The following is an 8058-nucleotide window of genomic DNA, read 5'->3' on the forward strand; positions in this document are numbered from 1 at the left end:
TTGGAGACAGAAGTTTAAAAGCTTTTGGGTACTCCGGTTTGTATGTGTTACATTACAGAGGAGATGATTGAAGTCTGGTGATATCAAATGACATGTCAGTCCTAGTATAATTTCCCAGTATGACAAAAACCAGGCCTCCTAATACTGTAGCCTCCCAAGACTTCCAGTGCTATCTTCCTTTTCAAACTCCTGATTTAACAATGGAATATAACACAGTGAGTAACTCATGTTCAAATAAGGATTCTTTACTTACAGTTGTATTTCCAGTTGAAAATCTTCTTTATGTAGTTTGAGAGAGGAACTTTGCTTCCCTCTATGTGTATATTTTAAAACCCTCATCAAGGCCTGGCTTAAATATTATGCATTTCACTAATTTTAAGTGTACAAAGTAACTTTTTTTAGCGCATTCACTAAAAAAGTCTAACCACCAGGCACCCCAGTTCCAGAAAGTTTGTATCACTCTCAAGAAACTATACACATTGATAGTTATAATCTGTTTCCACCTCCCCAAATAGGTCTGTGAGGCAATATCTATTATCTTTCTATAGACTGGTATGGTTTTATTTTCATCTTCAAAATGGCATAATATTGCATGTGGGGTTTTAAAATGGGCTATTTCACTTAGCACAATGTTATGTTGCTTTATAAATGTTATTCATTTCTGTTTAATGATAAACACTATCCAATGTACGACTAACCAAAGTTAAGTTTACCCTTTCTTCAGTTGCTGGGCTTTAAACTTTTTCATTTTTGTCTTCTGTGAATAATGTTCACTTTAAAATCCATCAGTTAATACTGTTTTTGTAGTGTATATATACTACATTTTCAGTTGAAAGGTAGTTTCCATTTTCTGGATCCCACATGATGGGGAGGAACATTTTCAAATGCTGTCTTCTGGACACGACATGACCATTATATTCATGGATGTAGAACAAACCATGACAGGAATGTACTGGGAAGGCGCTCCCACTTGTTCATTGTATGATAGGGAGATGAAACAGGATGTGCTATGAATCTGATTGATGAACTATACATAAAAATTTAAATTTTTGTGTGACACTATTTGCCAAGGCTGACATTCTGTCCTAATGACACAAAAATACTTCTAATCATTTCAGTCTTCATTTATGAACAAGCAAAAAGTGAGTTCCTATAAGATGAAATTCAGCCAATGTTTATTATAGTGGATGAAGCCGTGTTTTCTCTTCTGCTGTCGTTACACTGGAACATTGACTTGAAGTGTTTTACAGGTGCTATGGAAGAGCCTGTGAGATAAACACTGACTACTAATATTATTTAATAAAGTTATTAACATCAATCTCACTTAAATGTGGTAACAATGCAGGCTTTTATTTTTATTTCTACTGGTTCAGATTGCTATAATGGATACAATCAACTTGTGCTGATTGGTAATTGTACAGCAAGAAAACTGAGATGATATGAGGATTTGTCTTGGCTGTGGTTATCCCCTCAGCAGCAAAGCTTAAGCAATTTACAAATAACTCACTTTTCAAAGGAAAATGTTTGACTTTTTATTGATTATTATTATTATTATTATTATTATTATTATTATTATTATTATTATTACTGTGGTGGTGGTGGTGGTGGTGGTGGTGGTGGTGGTGGTGGTGGTGGTACTCTGGATTAACCAAGTGTCTTCTGCTTTCTTGGTAAATGTTTTTCCATTGAGCTACGTAGGCCCTTAAATATGTTTCTAAGGAAGTGCACTCAGAGAATCCAGAGGCTCAAATGAGTATCACCATTTTATTTAATATTCTTGACTAAATTATATCCATAGTATGGCTAATGCTGTTTGGGGTGAAAATAGGCGGTTGAAGATAGAAACTCTTCCTTGTCAGATGGAGACAGGAAGACATTACAGAAGCCTGCCTGTGATGTTTCTAGGGAGGCTTGGACATGACATCTTTTTGGGAAGGAAGGATATATTTCACTTTCAATCCAGTACAAAGGAAAACATTCACAATTTTTTTTTTCATTTACTCTGTGTAATCAATAAAAGATCTATTCTGATATATTAAAGAATGTTTTGGTAAATTTTTATCTTAAGAATTTGAAGATCATTTAAGAGGAAGGGCAGTGAGGTGACAGGTTAAGGCCAAGGTCAGGAACTCCTGGACAGGAACCTATATGAGTAGGGTTGGCTGAGATTCCTCTACCTCCTGGACAGCCTCCTGTTCTTCCCAATCTGCTGAGCTTATGAATGCTGTTTTGAAACCATAGATCATTCTTTCCTAAGTCATGGGAAATAGTTAAGTAGATCTAACTGGCCCAAGTTACAAAGTAAATGGTTCAAGGAAATTGTATATGGAATTTTATTTTCAATTAAGGAAAACCAACTTTGCCTGAGGACATAAATCTTTGTAGTATCAGAGCAACTTCAACTCCTGAAGAAATATACAAAGTATTTTTCCTCCTTGGTTCTAATTGTTGACTGGCATTGTGCTCTTTCCACACCACACCTTTCACCACTGTTTTGTCCCAATGTTTCCCTGGGATGCTGGTGTTTCCTGGAATTACTCTCTAGAAAATATTCTGTTTTGCCTTACCTATTTCCTTTACTCCAAGACTTCTGTTAGTCTTCTTTGTCATGTACCATTGTCTCTTAGCAATTCAACTGAACCAGTTTTCTGGGCAAGTTTCTTTGCTCTTTCATCTATGTGGGATGATAGAACAGAGGTGTAATGAGAAGGACATTATTTAGAGAGTTAATGATATCATTTGAGACAAATATAGCTGAAAGTAAAGCCGGTGTCCATTTTCTAATTATTTACTAAATTCATGCTTGTATGAAATCTCTTGGAACTTGAGGAAGAACAGTTTCCTCTTATTCTAAGATGCATTTGAAACCTTTACATGTTCAACTCACACGTATTCATCTTCAATTTCCAAGAAAAGAAATTGAGTAGAATACACTTAAATTGAAGATTTGTTTCAAAATATGGATCAAATTTTCACTTCCCACAAATATTCTGAAAATGTATCTCCATGTAAAACATCATGCAGCCAACCTCCTCCAATATGATCCATGGTCCTAAAGTGACTGGTTTCAGCTGGAATGAGCCAAGCAGCAGTGAAAGCTAGAGAACATTCATTGGGCTTAGTACAATATATGACATTAATTTATAGGCACCAGTAAGTTCTTGTGTTTCTTACGAAGGAGTTCATTTTTTTTTTCAGAGTTCATCTGATTGTGTGTATTCTTTACATCAAGTTTGCGTAGTTCTAAATCTTGAAGGAAATAAAATAAGGTAGTGGGATTTGTGCTAGTTGACACCATGTTTGCTCTTTTAAGCTTTGTGACTTTTTGAAATTTTGAAATCTGCTTTTGATTTGTTGTTTACAGTGTATCCACACAAGATGATACTGAGCTTTTTAAAAGTAGATGAGACGTGTTCCTATCTTAGACAGCAGGAACTAGCCTGCTATAGGTGTCAATAACTACTTGTACGGCAAAACAATGGTCATGGGAGTCATATCCTTCCACACCCTGGTACATCTCTATTCTTTAAATGGACTTTGTTGACTGCAGTGGTTAAATGGAATGTTCGTTTCTTCTTCACATTTCTGTGTGTCTCCTTGATACTGCAGTTCTGTCTGAAGGGCTCACCTCCTCTGTGTGCAGTTAGGTACAGACCTACTGTGATGGGTGCAAACAGACTGTTCTACAAGGTTTGCACCAGCAGGCAAGCTCTAGACTTTATTTAGGTAGAACATTTCTTTGAGCAAACAAGTTCAGGAAATTGATAATTTGTCTTACATAGATGTGTCCATGGTAAAGTTAAAACATTCCAACCTGCATTCTCAGGAGAAATACTTAGATTGGATCAGTACCCAGAGCCAAGTTATCTTGGTAGTTATTGCTGAGGTAATCCCCAAGGAAAGCAAGATCCAGACTGTATGGGGTGCTATAAAGGATGATGTCAACACCTTGAATGAAACTTTGAATATATATTTGTGTTCTACCATAGAGAAAGTTTTGTTTCAATATATATGGAATATTATGTTTTCTTAGCCATACAGGCGAAAATAGGTAGTCAACCATCATTCATCTGAAGATACAGGCCAGCCTCTACCATTAATTAACTGTGCTTTCTTTTCATTTGTATGTAGAAAGTAACTTACAGTGGTTTTTTTGTTGTTTTTGTTGATTTGGAGTGATTAGTCAGAGGTAAATTATCACCATTTCTTAACTAGAAAAAGTAAATTTTAGATTGCAGATTATAGATAAGTAAATGTCAATGAAATCCAAATACAACATTTATATTTTAAAGAAGAGGTAATGTTTAAGGGAAACAAGTCTGCTACACTGTTAGTATTTTATATATAATATCTAGAAAGGCATGAGAAGGTGAGTGTTTCTTTTGGCCTCAAGGTAGTATCTAAATAGGTTCGATGCCAAGAATAATTTTCAGAAATGTGAACATTAGTCACTACATTTTAAAAAAATCCATATATGGTAAAATTCATTTAAGAGAAGTGTGAGTTTTATTATTTATCCAAAGTAAGTGTTAAAAAGACAACCTGGCTGAAATTTTACTCTGCCTTCTTTCATTCTCCTTCTTTCTCATTTATCTTTTGTAATCCTCTTGAATTTTATTTAAAGCAGTAACTTAAATTCCTTCAACTCAGCTTTCTCTGGTATAGTATTTATACCAGGTCAACGTATTTTGCTGGCTACATCTTACCAATTAGATTCTATAATATATTCTGTTTACCAGTTTTCAAGGTAAGTATGATTTTCTGTGATGGATAATGGGTATAAAGTTTTCTTTCCAACACCCTATGGATATTCTGGTATTTACTGAGGCAAGAGAGTCTTTCTTTGCCTACCACATTGAACATCACATATTTGAATTGGGGATAGTGATGACCAAATAGTGTCTGATATTGTCCTATGCTCTATTTTAATGCATGATTTAATACCTATTGTATAAGTTTGTGGCTTCGTTTGTGCATGCAATGAGCAAGACACTCCAAGAAATGCAAGCCTCAGAGTTAAACATGGGATGGCAGCCCATCTTATGTTAGTAAGTAAAAACATTTCATCAGTCCTTTGAAAGCAGTAATAGAAAGGTAGTTACCCTACAGACTGTAGTACTGTGAATCTGAATAAAATCTTGGTGTATGGTCTATGCTGTAACAAGTCCCTTGATGTTGACAGATGTAGATCTGGATTAAATAACAGGGTTAAGATTAAGAAGAGAATAAACATACAGAGGAAGTAAATAGAGAACAAATAAGTAAGAGCTTGTGAAAAATGTATGATAGAAGTGGGAGCAGATCTGTTATTTATTGTGAACATACGGGATGTGGAGTTTTGGCGTAGTATAGAAGACTTTCTCTTTATTATAAATGCATATGAAGTGACATGAAGTGCTTAATATATGCCTTAGTTCAGATACTAGGTTTTGTGGCTTACTTGCACTGTGAGATAACTTGGATATCAGGGCTTGTGAAATTCCCTAAGTAATTATTAAGTAGCCAAGGATAAGAATGCCAGTGTGAAGGGTTAGACATAAACTATCACAACAGTATTAGTGACAGGAACAAAGACTATAAGAACATGGAAATAAATGTTCTCCAATGACATATGCCAAGAACTCTTTGCACCTGTAACCTACTGTAGCTTCTAAACAGTAGGATGAGTTCAAGGACCGGCAAGTGTGTAAAAACAGCCCCCTTATTCAGTATCCTGGTCAAGGTATGTAATTGCTTGAGCTTGAGATAATAGAATAGTTAGTTCAGAAACATAGCACCAAGGTTACTAAGAAATATGCTCAGAATTTGAGGGAGTTTGGTGAATTGGAAGTGGTAATCACTAAGTCTCACATGAGGAAGAGCAAATGAAGTATCTTGTTTTGAATAATTTATATATTCACATTTCAAATGTTATTCCGTTTCCCAGTTCCCCCCTCTCCCATACCACTTTCCCTTGCTTCTATGAAGATGCTCCCCTTTCTACTCACCCACTCCTACCTCAACACCCTGGCATTCCCCTACATTGGAGAAATACGCCTTCACAGGACCAAGGGCTTTTCCTCCTACTGTTGCCATATGCGTCTGGAGCCATAGGCTCCCCCATGTATACCCTTTGGTTGGTGTGGTTTAGTGCTTGGGAGCTCAGGGGGCAGGCTGGTTAGTTGATATTGTTGTTCTTCCTATGAGGTTGCAAACTCCTTCAGCTAGCTCCTTCAGTCCTTTCTCTAACTCCTCCACTGGGGTCCCCATGCTTAGTCTGATGGTTAGCTGCAAGCATTCTCATCTTCATTAGTAAAGCTCTCAGGAGACTCTCAGGAGACATCCGTATCAGGCTCCTGTCAGCAAACACTTCTTGGCATCAGCAATAGTGACTGGGTTTGGTGGCTGCATATGAGATGGATCCCCAGGCGGGGCAGTCTCTGGATAGCCTTTCCTTCAGTCTTTGCTCCACTCTGTATGTGTATTTCCTCCTGTGAGTATTTTTCCCCCCTTCTAAGAGGGACTTAAGCATGTAAATTTTTGTTTTCTTTCTTCTTGAGCTTCATGAGGTCTGTGAATTGTGTCTTGGGTATTCTGAGCTTTTGGGCTACTATCCACTTATCAGTGAGTGCATACCATGTGTGTTCTTTAGTGACTGGGTTACCTCACTCAGGATGATATTTTCTAGTTCCACCCATTTGCCTAAGAATTTCAGGAAGTCATTGTTTTTAATAGCTGAGTAGTACTCCATTGTGTAAATGTTTTCTGTATCCATTCCTCTGTTGAAGGACATCTGGGTTCTTTCCAGCTTCTGGCTATTATAAATAAGGCTGCTATGAACATAGTAGAGCACGTGTCTTTCTTATATGTTGGAGCATCTTTTGGGTATATGCCCAGGAGTGGTATAGCTGGGTCCTCAGGTAGCACTGTGTTTCTCTTTCTCCACATTCTCAGCAGCATATGCTATCATCTGAGTTTTTGATCTTAGCCAACTGGACTTGTGTGAGATGGAATCTCAGGGTTGTTTTGATTCGCATTTCTCTGATGACTACAGATGTTGAATACTTCTTTAGGTGCTTCTGAGCCATTTGATATTCCTTTGTTGAGAATTCTTTGTTTAGCTTTGTATCCCATTTTTAATAGGATTATTTGGTTCTCTGGAGTCTAACTTCTTGAGTTGTTGGTATATGTTAGATATTAGCCCTCTATGGAAGTAGGATTGATAAAGATCTTTTCCAAATCTGTTGGTTGCTGTCTTGTCCTGTTGACAGTGTCCTTTGCCTTACAGAATCTTTGCAATTTTATGAGGTCCCATTTGTCAATTGTGGATCTTAGAGCATAAGCCATTGGTGTTCTGTTCAGGAAATTTTCCCCTGTGCCCATGTGTTTGAGGCTCTTTCCCACTTTCTCTTCTTTTACTTTCAATGTATCTGGTTTTATGTGGAGGTCATACATTCACTTGTACTTTGTACAAGGAGATAAGCATGGATCGATCTGCATTCTTCTACATGCTGACCTCCAGTTGAACCAGCACCATTTGTTGAAAATGTTGTCTTTTTTTGACTGGGTGGTTTTAGCTCTTTTGTCAAAGATCAAGTGACTATAGGTGTGTGGGTTCACTTCGGGGTCTTCAATTCTATTTCATTGATCTACCTGCCAGACTCTACTGATACTATGAAGTTTTTATCATGATTGCTCTGTAATACAGCTTGAGGTCAGGGTTGGTGATTCCCCAGAAGTTCTTTTATTGTTGATGATAGTTTTTGCTATTCTTGGTTTTTTTGTTATTCCAAATGAATTTGCAAAATGCTCTTTGTAACTCTATGAAGAATTGTGTTGCAAATCAAGTATCTTAAATCTGTGAGCAGTCTAGTCTATTTGAATCAAGGAGCAGAACATTCCTCTCTGATTTTACACTAATCTACAAAGACACAGCAATACTCAGATCTGACCACTGGAGGGTCAGAAAGAGGGTGCAGGTAAAAAGTAGAGAAAGAGAAAATTCTTCCCGTCTTCATTTTGAGAGAGACATCAGGAATAGAAAGATTTGTATCTAACAAGCTACATTACTAATGAACA

Source organism: Rattus norvegicus, chromosome 16, assembly GCF_021556685.1.
Source record: "Rattus norvegicus strain SHRSP/BbbUtx chromosome 16, alternate assembly SHRSP_T2T, whole genome shotgun sequence".
Lineage (NCBI taxonomy): Eukaryota > Metazoa > Chordata > Mammalia > Rodentia > Muridae > Rattus > Rattus norvegicus.